The sequence below is a fragment of the Dromiciops gliroides genome, chromosome 2 (assembly GCF_019393635.1).
Source record: "Dromiciops gliroides isolate mDroGli1 chromosome 2, mDroGli1.pri, whole genome shotgun sequence".
Taxonomy (NCBI): domain Eukaryota; kingdom Metazoa; phylum Chordata; class Mammalia; order Microbiotheria; family Microbiotheriidae; genus Dromiciops; species Dromiciops gliroides.
Window position 1 is genome coordinate 172,385,691 of NC_057862.1, and position 12,932 is coordinate 172,398,622.

Consider the following 12,932-nt stretch of genomic DNA (forward strand, 5'->3'; position numbering starts at 1 on the left):
AAAATGAACTGGAGAAGGAAATGGCAGACCACTGTAGTATCTTTGCCAAGAAAACCCCAAATGGGGTCACAAAGGGTTGGACACGACCGAAACAACTGAACAACAGCAACAACATCCTGACTCCGAAATGAACACTATCTACTGTACCACATAGCTGAGATCATTCTACTTGATAGAGAAAACAGAAGAAGTCCATCACATATTTATCAAGTGCTACCTATGTACCAGGCACTATGTTAGAAGCAAAATAGGAGTTGAGTAGTTCTGACTTCTCTCTGTTGTCTGTAGTCATCCCATTCATGCTGAGTAGTGGCCCTATCTTCCTCTTTTTTTTTCTTTTAAACAAATATAGCTATTAAAAAAGTCCTTTTTGTTGGCATTCATTCAGCTTAATTCTTTCCAAGCTTAGGTGCTATTCTTGCTATTTTTGAAATTATAATTGAGGTAATACATCTTTAACATGTCTCCTCCATAAACCTTCCCTTGTTTCTTTCTTCTCTACATGTGTCTTAAAAATCTAAATTGTTAAAAAAAAAAATCTAAATTGTTGGATGAGCTCTCAAAATAACCACATTAGTCTCTTTAGAGAGCTCCCCCCTTTTCTTCCTCATTGAAATTGTTTTTATAGCTTCAGAATTTCATCCTTTAGAACTTTCTATGCCTCTTGGGCTATCTTCCCCATGAAGAATTTTCATCCATGGAATTCTCCCTCTTCTTTTTCTGAAATATTTGAAATCTGATCTTTTTAAAATCTAGCATCCAATTTTGGTCACACAAAAGATGAGGAAGCACTTCCCACTTCTAGGTAGAGAGGTGGAGAACTGTGGGTGTATAATGTTGCATATGCTGTTATATACATATTTGATTTTGTGAATTGCTTTTCTTTGTTATAAGGAATGACTGGGGGGGGCTTATTTTTACATGACTGATGTGAAAGCAAAAGATGTCAATAAAGTTTAGTTTAAAGCAGCAGCAACAAAATCTGGGGCTGGGGTCTTACTGTGTTTGATTTTCCTCACCTCCCCCCAATTAAACTCTAATAACTCCGTATCACCTCCAGAATCAACTATAAAATCCTTTGTTTGGTATTGAAAGCCTTTTATAAACTTAACTCCCCTACTTTTCCAGTTTTCTTACTCTGAAATCCAATGATCCTTGCTGTTCCTCCCATAAGACACTCTGTTTCCCTATTTCTGGCTGTTTCCCAAGCCTGGAATTCTCTCCTTCCTCATCTTCACCTCCCTTCAAGTCCTTGATAAAAGCTCTCCTTCTATAGGAAGCCTTTTAGGATCTCCCTTAATCTCATTATCTTTCCCCTGTTGATTATTTACAATTTATCCTGTATATCACGTTTGTACATATTTTTTGCATATTGTCTCCCCCATTAGACTATGAGCTCGTTGAGAGCAGGAACTGTCTTTTACCTTTCTTTGTATCCCCAGAACTTAGCACTGACACATAGTAGGTACTTAATACATGTTAATTGACTGAATGATTAACTATCATGTACTCTGGAGTAATTGTTCACTTTACCTCAAGGTTCCCAGTGTTTTTATCTGAGTAGCCAAGTCTTTCTTATTGGTTGAAAAGAAATTTCCTTGGCTTCCCCCAGTTTTGAAGAAAGAAATTGTCTTTAAGGCCAATCAAGAATTCATATTAGCTGTTCATCTTTTGGGGAAAACACACACACACATACAGATCTATCAAGATGTATGGATCACTGAAGTCTCCCGTTACTTTATTTTTTGTCCATACCCTTTGTCTATGCCAGTCAATTATCAATTAATTATCAATCAATTAACAAGTATTAGTTAAAGCCTACTGTGTGACAGGCACTAGGCTAGGCACAAATAGAAGAATGAGACAGTCCCTGCCCTCACACTTAACCTTTGAACTTCAGTGTAATCATCCATAAAATGGGGAGATTATTTACACTGACTACTTCACAGGGCTGTTAAGAGGAAATTGCTTTGTAAACCTTGAACACTACAAAAGTGTGACCTCTTATTAGGTCTGTATAAGCTAGAATGTAGGCCGGAAATCCTTTGCAGGTCTTCTGACCCTGTATCAAAAATAAATAAATAAAAATTGTGGAATGGGAAGGTTGGAGAAAGAGGGATGTGTAACAGATTCCAGATGCTAGGGTAAGAATCAAGTTCATAAACGTTTCTCATTAAACAGAATCAAAGTTTTAGGTCCCATCTCTAGGGCAACAGTTTTTCATTTTCCTTCTAAGAAGTTTTCCATAGTAAGAAGATTTTGGTAGCTGGTTCCTTGAAAAAGGTCTTAAGAGAATTTTAGTTTTATTGCTAGAAGTTTTGCAGTAACTGCATAAACCGTTTATAAAATTTCATGCTTGCCCTTGGAAAGTGCAATCATTTCCTCTATTAAATAATACCAAGGTTCAAAATGACCCTCTTTTTTTTCCTTTTTGTTTGCACACTTCTTCCCTCTGTGAGATCATATTGGAGCCTCAACACCTGAAAGAGTTTTCATTTAAATGCTCACTGTCCTCCCACTGAACTCTGTTAGGGTGCCAAGTTTTCTAGATTGGGCACAAATTATGTAATGCCAGAGGGACACACTAACCGCATATCTACAGGATGGGAAATAACCAGTTTGAGGAAAAATGAAACTTTTCATACGGCACTAGTGGCATGTCTTAATGACAAAAAATAATATCAGAGGAAAAATTTTATGAAACCATGCTACGCAGAAGCCATTTTATTCTTTTGAATTGAAGGGAGATTGTCAGCTAGATTAGATGAATTAATCTGCGTTAATTTGAAACAAAATGTTTGATCTAGCTAGGCTCTAATGCATGCTCCTACACAGGAAAGGTACTTCAACTGGATTGAGTCTTACCTGATTCCCACAAGCCCATTGCGTCGGCCCAAGATGGCCCTTCTCTACCCAACGCAACTAGACTTGCTATCTGTCATCTAATCTGTTTTCTCAACTCCAACACCACTACCAAGTATATTATCTAATGGGAGAAAGGAAGGAGTGGAATAAGTACCTTACTATCTGCCAGGCACCGTGCTAAGAGCCTTACAAATATTATCTCATATGATCCTCACAACTCTGGGAGGTAGGTGCTATTATCTCCATTTTATAGTAGAAGTGATTTGCCCAGAGGTCACACAGGGAGTGTCTGAAGCTGGATTTGAACTCAGGTCTTTCTAAAGTCCAAGCACTCCGTTCACTGTGCCATCTAGATGCCTCTTGCTTTGTCCAATGAGCAATTTTTAAAAATTGAACAGGAAGGGAACTTAGAGATCAATTTTTGCCTAATGCTCTCATTTTTACAACTGAGGCTCAGTGATCAAATGACTTATCCAAAGTCACACAACTGGAAAGTGTCAGAGCCAAGATTTGAACCTAGGTCTTCTGACTCCAAGTCTAGTGTGCTCTTCCACACAGTCATCCTGACTTCTCATATAGTATTCTTTTCACTGTGCTATAATTTTTAGCAACTGCCCAGTATACCAGCAAATAAAATAGATGGCTTCTCCCCCTTTACCCTTCTGCTCCTCATCTTTTCTAGTGTTCATCTTCACATGCCATTGGCACCCTGCTACCTCACTTTGCTTTTAGCAACACCATAAGCCCAAATCAATGGTAGAAACAAATACAAGTATTACAGGTCAGGGGGTGGAGACTTGCCTCGAGGTGAACAAGTCTGTCAGTGACTTCAACCCCAGCCCCTCCAAGCCTGTTATTGGATGTCTGACTAAAGCATATGGGATCGTTATGAATCTTACCCAGTCTTTGAGCTAGAATATATCTTAGAGATCAACTAGTCAAACATCCTTATTTAAATTAAAAAAAAATTATTGATGTTGGGGGCAGCTAGGTGATGCAGTGGATAAAGCACCAGCCCTGGATTCAGGAGAGCCTGAGTTCAAATCCCACCTCAGACACTTGACACTTACTAGCTGTGTGACCCTGGGCAAGTCACTTAACCCCCATTGCCCCGCAAAAACAAAACAAAACAAACAAAAAATTATTGATGCATTTGTTTTTTTCACTAACTTCATATCCAGATAGATCCTTCTCCCCATTATCTACCTAGCAATCTATCTGTGATGGGGCTAATTCCTACCAGGGTTTCCCATACTCCTTCTCCCTCCCTTCCTTGCCCCCCACCCACATGAATTTCAGTCATGTTTTAGTTGTGTCCAAATCTTTGTGACCCCTTTTGGGATTTTCGTGGTAAAGATACTGGAGTGGTTTGACATTTCCTTCTCCAGCTCATTTTACAGATGAGGAAACTGAGGCAGACAGAGTTAAAAGACTTGCCCAGGGTCACAAAGCCAGTAAATGTCTGAGGACAGATTTTGACTCAGAAAGATGAGTTTTGCTGAGTCCAGGGTTTCACTCTATCAGCTGTACTACCTAGATGCTCTGATTAGTTTTCCCAAAAAAGCAACAAATGGGGCAGCTAGGTGGTGCAGTAGATAAGCACCTGCCCTGCATTCAGGAGGACCTGAATTCAAATCTGACCTCAGATACTTGACATTACTAGCTGTGTGACCCTGGGCAAGTCACTTAACCTTCATTGCCCCGCAAAAACAAAACAAACCCCCCCAAAACCCCAAAAGGCAACAAAGCCATTCCCATAACCTGACTGAGCTCTGCCTTCCTTGTTGCAGCTTCCCGGTAGTGTACTAACATGCTTCCTGGTCACCTAAGGGCAACCACATAGAGTACAGCCCTTCTGACTCGGTGGATGATTAGAGAACATGGGAGTCCTGATACCCTGCCCTGCTGACAATTTCTGAGTGGAGACAAGGGGAGCTGCCTCTAGAAGCTTGATGTGTATTCTTGCTATGTTAAGGCTAAGTAAACCTCCTTTTGTTAACCATTCGGTGACTTATGAGTGCTTTCTTTCTTTTTTTTTTTTTTTAGTGAGGCAATTGGTGTTAAGTGACTTGCCCAGGGTCACTCAGCTAGTAAGTGTTAGGTGTCTGAGGCTGTTTTTGAACTCAGGTCCTCCTGAATCCAGGGCCAGTGCTCTATCCATTGCACCACCTAGCTGCCCCTGAGTGCTTTGTTTCTTCCCAACCTGAACTAACATCAAGTCTGACCATAATATTATCCCTTGAAATAAAGAATAAAAAAGGAAGAGAAAAATCCAGTCCCACCTCTGCAAAGAAAGGTACCTTTTCTCATCTCTTCTTCTGGAGTAAGTCTCAAACACTCTCCTTTAACAAAGGAAAAAATTAATTTCCCATGGGAATGTAGTGACATGAATGTAGTGACCAGAGGGTCACCCAGCTAGTAGGTGTCAGAGCTAGGGCTCAAACCCAGGTCTCCTGTGCACTGCCCCCTCCCCCCCCCCCCAGGAACACTGCCTCTCTGAAGCATCCTATCAGAAGTGGCAGTGTATACATGTGCTATCTTATCTTGGTAAACCCAGCTTAACACCACATGATAAAAGGATCAAAGGGAGACTCTCACTCTCTCATCCCCCACTTTGGCTAGTTCTACAATCCTGGACAAGTCACTAAACTTCTATGACTTAAGTAATTTTCTAGTACGTCTCTACTAAATCATAGGCAGGTTGTGATTTGCTCACATGAAAAGAAAACCATTTTTACTGACTCCCCCCCACCTTCCTCTTTTTTAAATTCTTTTAAAAATAGTTGTTGTAAGAAATGGCTTGGGGCAGCTAGGTGGTACAGTGGCTAAAGCACCGGCCCTGGATTCAGGAGGACCTGAGTTCAAATACAGCCTCTGGACACTCAGGAAACCTGGGTTTACAGGATCAAAGAATAGAAAATAGAACTGACTGGGAATCTAGTTCAATTTTTCTTTGCCTCAAGTATTTGCAAAACTTGGTACTAAAACTACCAGCAGTTGATTATATCATTTGGTTGCAAACATCCGTGGTTACCAGATGTGCCAAATGTTCACTGGTTACAAGTTAAATTAGCTTTTCAACAGGTTGATATCCCATTATATGTGTCAGCAAATACAAAATCTGATAAGAACCAGCAGGCTGTCAAGTTTCTGCATTCAAATCCCATACCAATGCTGACTTCTGATAGCATTTTCCGTCTGTCACGAGTCTCAGTGTTTCTTCTCTTACCCCTCCTACGCTAGAAACCCAAGTGCTTCGGGGTTTTTTCTTTTTTAATTATATTTTAGTATTGGTTGATAGAAAAAAAATAATAATAAGGCCTATATTTCAATCCCAATAAGAAGTTTCGCTTGTTGATATTAAGGACATCTGATGGCCTGAAGATTCTCATTGAGCGGAAAGTAGTCTTTTACACCCTTCTTTGCTCTCCCCACCCCCTTCTGATTTGTAACCATATGGGCAGCCACGGATCAAACCGGCTGAGCCTTAGTGATCAGATCTCTTCCTGCTGATTTTGGCTGGAACCATGCTACCTCCCAAGAGGGCAGCAATGACAATTCCCTTCTGTGTTGTTTACACCTCAAACCTGTTAGGGCCTGAACCAACTCAGAATTGAAGGGTTCATGGCTGACACCACCGCAGGCGAATTTTAACAGGCAGTCACCTTACTAACTTTATTTCCATCTTCTGTGCTTTGAAAACAGAATTTGGGGGCTTGACCTTGATAGGATCAACCCGTTTGAGTCCACACTGATTTACAACATAATTTTCATTTAGGCACAGAACATCAACTAGTTTGCACCCCCTTCGGATCCCCTGAATTTGGCTGCAAAATCCATCTATACAACTTCGGTTTCAATACATTAGGGCTGACTAGGCACCTTGTTACCACTCAGTGAATAATAAAAATCATCATCAATCTTGATTTAAATTATGGCTTGGGGCAAAGTTCAATAGGCTACCTAGTTTGGGTGCTGTGCTTTCTCTTTCCTACCCTAACTCCATTCAAATAAATCACAACCTGCTTCCTTAATTCTTACACTTGTTGTAATTGGTCCCAGATGTATCGTAACTGCTGACTTCCTCTGTCGTGACTTTTCATCTTTGCCGCTTCCATCTAAAAAGATTATGCTGATTTGCAGAAAATAGCTGTCTTCTTCCTATACTCTTTATGCCCTGCTGTAAAAAAAATAACTTGCACTTGACTGACTACAACAGACACATGCCTTAATCTTTTCACAGTTGGACTATTTAAATCCATGTGAAGAAATATAGATATATAGATATATGTGTGTGTATACGTAATACATACATGCACACACATGTATATACACACACATACAAACACCCCCAAATACACAGACACACAAACATATATATATATATAGCCACAGGCTTACTTACACTGACTGAATACTTGATGGTCATTGGTCCCAATGTAGAAATATTATCTAAGTAGCTCTTGCATTTGGGGGTGATTATGATGGGGAAGGGTTTCCAAAAATTTTCCTTGGTGTCTTTGAATTTAAACTCATGCAACTATCCAAAAACAAATCTTTTCCCCCCCTTGGTAGAATTTTATTTTCCAATAACATATAAAGATTGTTTTCAACATTCATTTTTGTAAGATTTTGAGTTCTAATTTTTTTTTTCCAGGCCATGGGGGTTAAGTGACTTGCCTAAGGTCACACAGCTAGTAAGTGTCAAGTGTCTGAAGCTGGATTTGAATTCAGGTCCTTCTGAATCCAGGGCTGGTGCTTTATCCACTGTATTACCTAGCTGCCCAATTGAGTTCTAGATTTTTTTCCCTCCCTTCCCTCTCCCTCCCCAAGACGGCAAGCAATCAGATATAGGTGTGTATATATGTGTGTGGATGTATATGTATATGTGTGTATATATGTATATACACACACACAAAATAATGTTATATATATTTCCTATTAGTCATGTTGTAAAAGCAGAATCAGAACAAAAGGGGAAAACCACAGGAAAGAAAAATATAACAACAAATAAAGTGAAAATTGTATACTTTGATCTGCATTTAGACTATAATTCTTTTTCTGGATGTGGAGAGCATTTTCCATCATAAGTCACCAAAAGCAAATCTTAACATAAAACTTCCTTCTTCCCTCCCTTCTTTTCTTGCGTCTCTCTCTCTCTCTCTCTCTCTCTCTCTCTCTCTCTCTCTCTCTCTCTCTCTCTCTCTCTCTCTCTTTCTCTCTCTCCCCCCACTCCTGCATTATTTGTCCCATAGAAATTGTCACCATCAGTGTTTCCAACTGTCCCACCAATAAGTTGAATCCATTGCACAATCTCTAAGAAGATCTCAGAGTGGTCAGGCTCCAGGTTGTATAGTAACAGTATTGCAACTGAACAGGAAAAAAAAAAAAAAGGAAGAAAGGAAGCTTTCACTTTTCATTTTCTCAAGGGGCTTGATTCTTCCTCCAACTCTGGGAACTTGAAATAGGGCTAGTTTGGAAAATAAGAAGGGTCTGTAAACTCTCCCCCCTCCCCCTTGTTGCTGCCTTGCCTTTTGGATTCTTTTGGTTTTCCTCTCAAATGGGCCACATTCACAGGGGAGAATCATTCTAATGCACTTCATGTCCTCTATAGCCTCAATTAGTTCCAGTCTTTCTCATGGTCTTTTCAACATAACAAGAATAACTAGGTCTTATATAGTGTTATATTATCACACCTCTAAGGTTTGCACTTTAGATCTGCTACCTCATTTCATCCTCACAACAACCCTGTGTGGTTTCTGTGAGGCAGGAACTATAATTATCCCAGTTTTATACATGAGGAAACAGTAGGAAAGAAGTTAAGTGACTGGCTCACAGTCACAAAACTAGTCAGTTTCTAAGGTTATATTTGAACTCAAGTCTTTCAAACCCCCGAGTTTAGCATTCTGTTCACTGCACCATCTTCCTGACTCTAGGATGGAGTGGGAAACTGGCTAAATCAGAAATTTCTTAATGGTTTTATGAGTTATGGACCCCTGTTCATGATTTTTCCTAAATGTATAAAAGAAAGTATATTACAAAGATTATTGAAATAGAGTTATCAACATATTGAAAAAGAAAAACAAATTGTGAGACAATTCCAAAGAACACAAGATAGAAAATGTTTTTCACACCCAGAAAAAAGAACTATGGGTACTGAATGCAGATTGAACTATACTGTTTCTACTTTGGGGCTGTTTTTTTTTCTTTTTTCAGGTTTTTCCCTTATGTTCTGATTCTTCTTTCACAATATAACTAATGCAGAAATGTGATTAATGTGATTGTGTATATATATAACCTATATCAGATTGCTTTCTGTCTTGGGGAGGGGGGAAGGAAGGGAGGGAGGGAGAAAAATTTGGAACTAAAAATTTCATGAAAACAAATGTTGAAAACTAAAAAAAAACAAATTGTGATATAGTTGTATATATACATATATTTAGCTGAAATCTAATAACTATAGTAATTTTGAAATATCAATAAAGATAAATGATATTTCAAGATGTCTGCAATAACTATAATATTATTTTAACATTTTCGTGATTTCTATTGGTGACAAAGTCATAGGTGTTGCTAATACTCTCGGTCTTGTTGCCTATGTTCAAAATGGAAAGAAATGCTAAATCTTAGTTAATAGTTAGTGAAAATAAACAGTTAAATTTTTTCCATACAAATTCAAGGACTCCCTGAAATCTATCCATGGACCTCTGAGGTGTTCCTGGACTCCTGGTTAAGAACTTCTGTTCTAAATGAACCCAGAGCAGTCTTCATAACTGAAATTCACTTTTATTAAGCATTGACCAAGCATAGGACTCTTCTCAGACTTGGATATACAGAGACAGCCAAAGCAGACCCTACCCTCAAGGAGTTTCCTCTCTACCAAAAAGTTCCTATTTGTACATTGTACACTAAGAACACAAGATAGTGAAAGGGGTATAGGAGATATCACAGAAGTGTTCTAGGAATATTTGAAGAGGGTACTGACATTTGGAGGAGGGGGCTCTTCCATTGAGTTTTGAAGATATTTAAGATAAAAATGCCAGAATGTAGGAATTTGGGGAAACAGACAATAGTCCAGTTTGACTGAAATGGAGATATTAAATGAAGTTGAACAAGATAAATTGGGCCCAGAAATCCTTCAGTGTCAGGCCTATATATCCAAACAAAGTTACTTTACTCAAGAAAAGCTGGAGCATCTTTCTCATACTCAATAAGCACCAATTCTTGCCCATTATGGGAGGACCTGATTCACTAGGCTTACATGGTTCACTTTTCCACTCCAAGGGATGGAGAATCAGGCTTAATGTATTTTTCACATAACATCACAGTATTTAAGATGCTAGACAATCTTGTCTCACAGACGAACTCTCTGGGCTAAAGGTAGGCTGCGTTTGTGACACACGCCTAGGGACTTCTAGCAGGGCAAATTGCATAATTGGCAATTGGACCTTGGCAAGATCATTACTAGGTCGGCTGAACAGTATTTGGCTTAGAAAAAGAGGGAAATCAAAGAATGAAATGTGGGTGCAGCATTAATATGTTCATATGCTTGTGGCTGAAGAGGAAAAACTAAGTGGAATAAATCACAGAAAAATACAACTTTAAAAAGAATTCAGAGATGGATTTTTTGCCTCCCAACTCTAATGAATCAGACACAAAATCCATAGTTTGGTTTCCTTTTTTTTGGCGGGGGGGGGGCAGGGCACCATCAGGTACTGAGAAACTTGGCTACCACTGAATATCCTATGCAGATGAGCCTTCTGAAGCTTCACCATACTAAGTACAGGCATTTTTCCAACTCAAAAACATCTTATTTACCACCATCCCACAGAAATAAGCAACTGTCTCTCAAAAATAACTATTCCCTGAACCCCTATTTTTCCTTCTGTGTGAGCTGATGACTCTGGCATGTGACTGAGGGTAGAAAGGAGGTATATTCCCCTAAGGGGAATGGGTATAGATGACAGGAGTTGGGAGAGGGAAGGATAAAGTCAGTCAGTCTCTACCATCTCTCCATCCAATTTCCTTCCCCCCCCCAACTTTTTCCACTAAGTTCCCTTAGTCAGTTTCCCTTTAGTTCCCTGAAAATCCCAAATTCAAATCAGTGGATGCTGCAGAAGAAGAGATGATAAAGATTTCTAAAACTTTTCCTTTGGAAAGCATTTTCCCATCAAAAATTACTTTTTTTCTGGTAGCATTGTTTTCCATTGTTTTTGTTACACATGTATTTCAATTACATTATGGATTACATAGGATTTTTATGGGTTAGTGTTGAGATCTAACCACATTTATAACAACATTTCTATGGGAAAACATGTTCCTGAACTCCATATACTCAATTTCCAAAAAAAAAAAAAATTAGAATGTAACCTCTTTATAAATTGGGGATTCTGCCTACGTTGGACTGGTGTTGCTAGGAACCCATATTTGTGATGTCCTAGGCTTTTGCATTCTGCATTCACAGTGTGGCACTGGCTTGTATTTATTCTGTGCCTTCTTTTCAGGGAATTAAACACACACACACACACACACACACACACACACACACACAAACGAGTTTTCACATGTGAATGGAAGGAGAAAATCCTAATTTGACTTTCCTAGATTTCAAAAATGTTCAAGAGGAAGTTGATAAACACTTTGCAGAGAATTGTGGGTAAATGCTACAGCCAAGAAAGGAACCAGATCACAGATACCTGCATAACATCTGAGCTATTTACTACGATTTTATGAAAAGCATCCCCTGCCAGGAACATCAAGGCAGAGGGGACCCTGAAAAAAGAGGGAAAGACAACAGAATAATATCTGTAAGGTCAATTTTCAATGTGTATGTGTGTGTGTATATATTTTGTGGTAGGAAAGAAGAGGAAACAAAATAGATGCTCATCATCTGGGGAGTGACTAAACAAATTGTGGTACAGTTAGAGCACTGGTCTTCAGAAGTCCTACATTTATATCTGGCCTCAGACAAGTGTCTGAGCTGTGTGACCCTGAGCAAGTCATTTTGCCTCTGTCTGCCTCAGTTCCCTCAATTGTAAAATGAGGATAGAGAAAGTACTTACCTTCAAGGCTCATTGTGGGGATCAAATGAGATAATATTTGTAGAATACTTTGCAACTCTAAAGTATGCTGGGGAGTAATAAATGCTTGTTATTTTTGTTCTTGTGTTGTAAGAAATGACAAGCATGATAAATACAGAGAAGCACAAAAAGATTTACATGAACTTATGCAGAATGAAGTAAAGCATAGTTTGGAAAACAATACTCTCAGTAACTATACCAATGTAAATGGAAAGAACCACCCCAAAATAATCACTGTTAACTAACTGAATGTTGCAAAACTATAAAGAACAATGTTAGGCCCCAAAGGAAAAAAAAATATGATACCTATCCTTGCTCTTTTTCAGAGGCTAGGGTCCATGAGTGTATAACACTCTATATAATGTAAGATTATTTTTTTCAATACAGTGATTGGTTTTGCTTAATTCCCTCCCACCTGTTCCTCTTTTTCTTTCTTTCTTTTAAAAAAAATTATTAGTTATAAGGTATGGATCTCTGGAAGGAAAGAAGGGAAGAGATGTAAGGAGGGAATCTAGACAATATAAAAACAAAATATGTAACTAAAAATCTATTTTAAAAAATTCAGTGCTGAAAGAAATATATTAATGGAGGATCACCCCTATTTTGTAGGTTTCTAGATAGCTGGTGCCCATCTTCAATTGCAGCTGGCCTCTAACCTCATACATGGGCACCAAGCCATCACTGCAGATGGGCAGCACAGGATCTAATTGATAGAGTGAGTCTGGTTTTTTTTTTTTTTTCATTTTGTCCATATGACAGTACCACTCCATTTAAGAGAGAAATAGATGCCTACGGGCATAAGAGATGTTTTTAACAGTAGAACCCGGCTGCCTAGCTATTGTGTTTCAGGGAAACACTTTGCTCTAAATTCCTGTTTTCCAACTTGGAAGCCAATTATTTTGGTGCCCAGGAAATCCCCAGGAGTCTTGAACTAGAAAGTAGTGATGACATACAAACTAGGCATACCCAAATGCCCTGTGCCCCAGC

General features: G+C 38.9%; 1 protein-coding gene across 2 annotated transcripts in view; it reads right to left on the reverse strand.

Moving 5' to 3' along the window:
• The window catches only part of SEMA6D (semaphorin 6D), an 809,515-nt gene that overhangs the window by 89,719 nt on the left and 706,864 nt on the right, over nucleotides 1-12,932 (reverse strand). Inside the window, exon 1 of one of the 2 annotated variants that reach the window (XM_043985491.1) lies at nucleotides 11,928-11,986. The exons of the other annotated variant lie outside the window; for it this stretch is intronic. The gene's annotated coding sequence lies outside the window, so the exon portion shown is untranslated. Of the gene's footprint in view, nucleotides 1-11,927; nucleotides 11,987-12,932 lie in introns of those variants that run through there. 2 annotated transcript variants of the gene reach the window in all.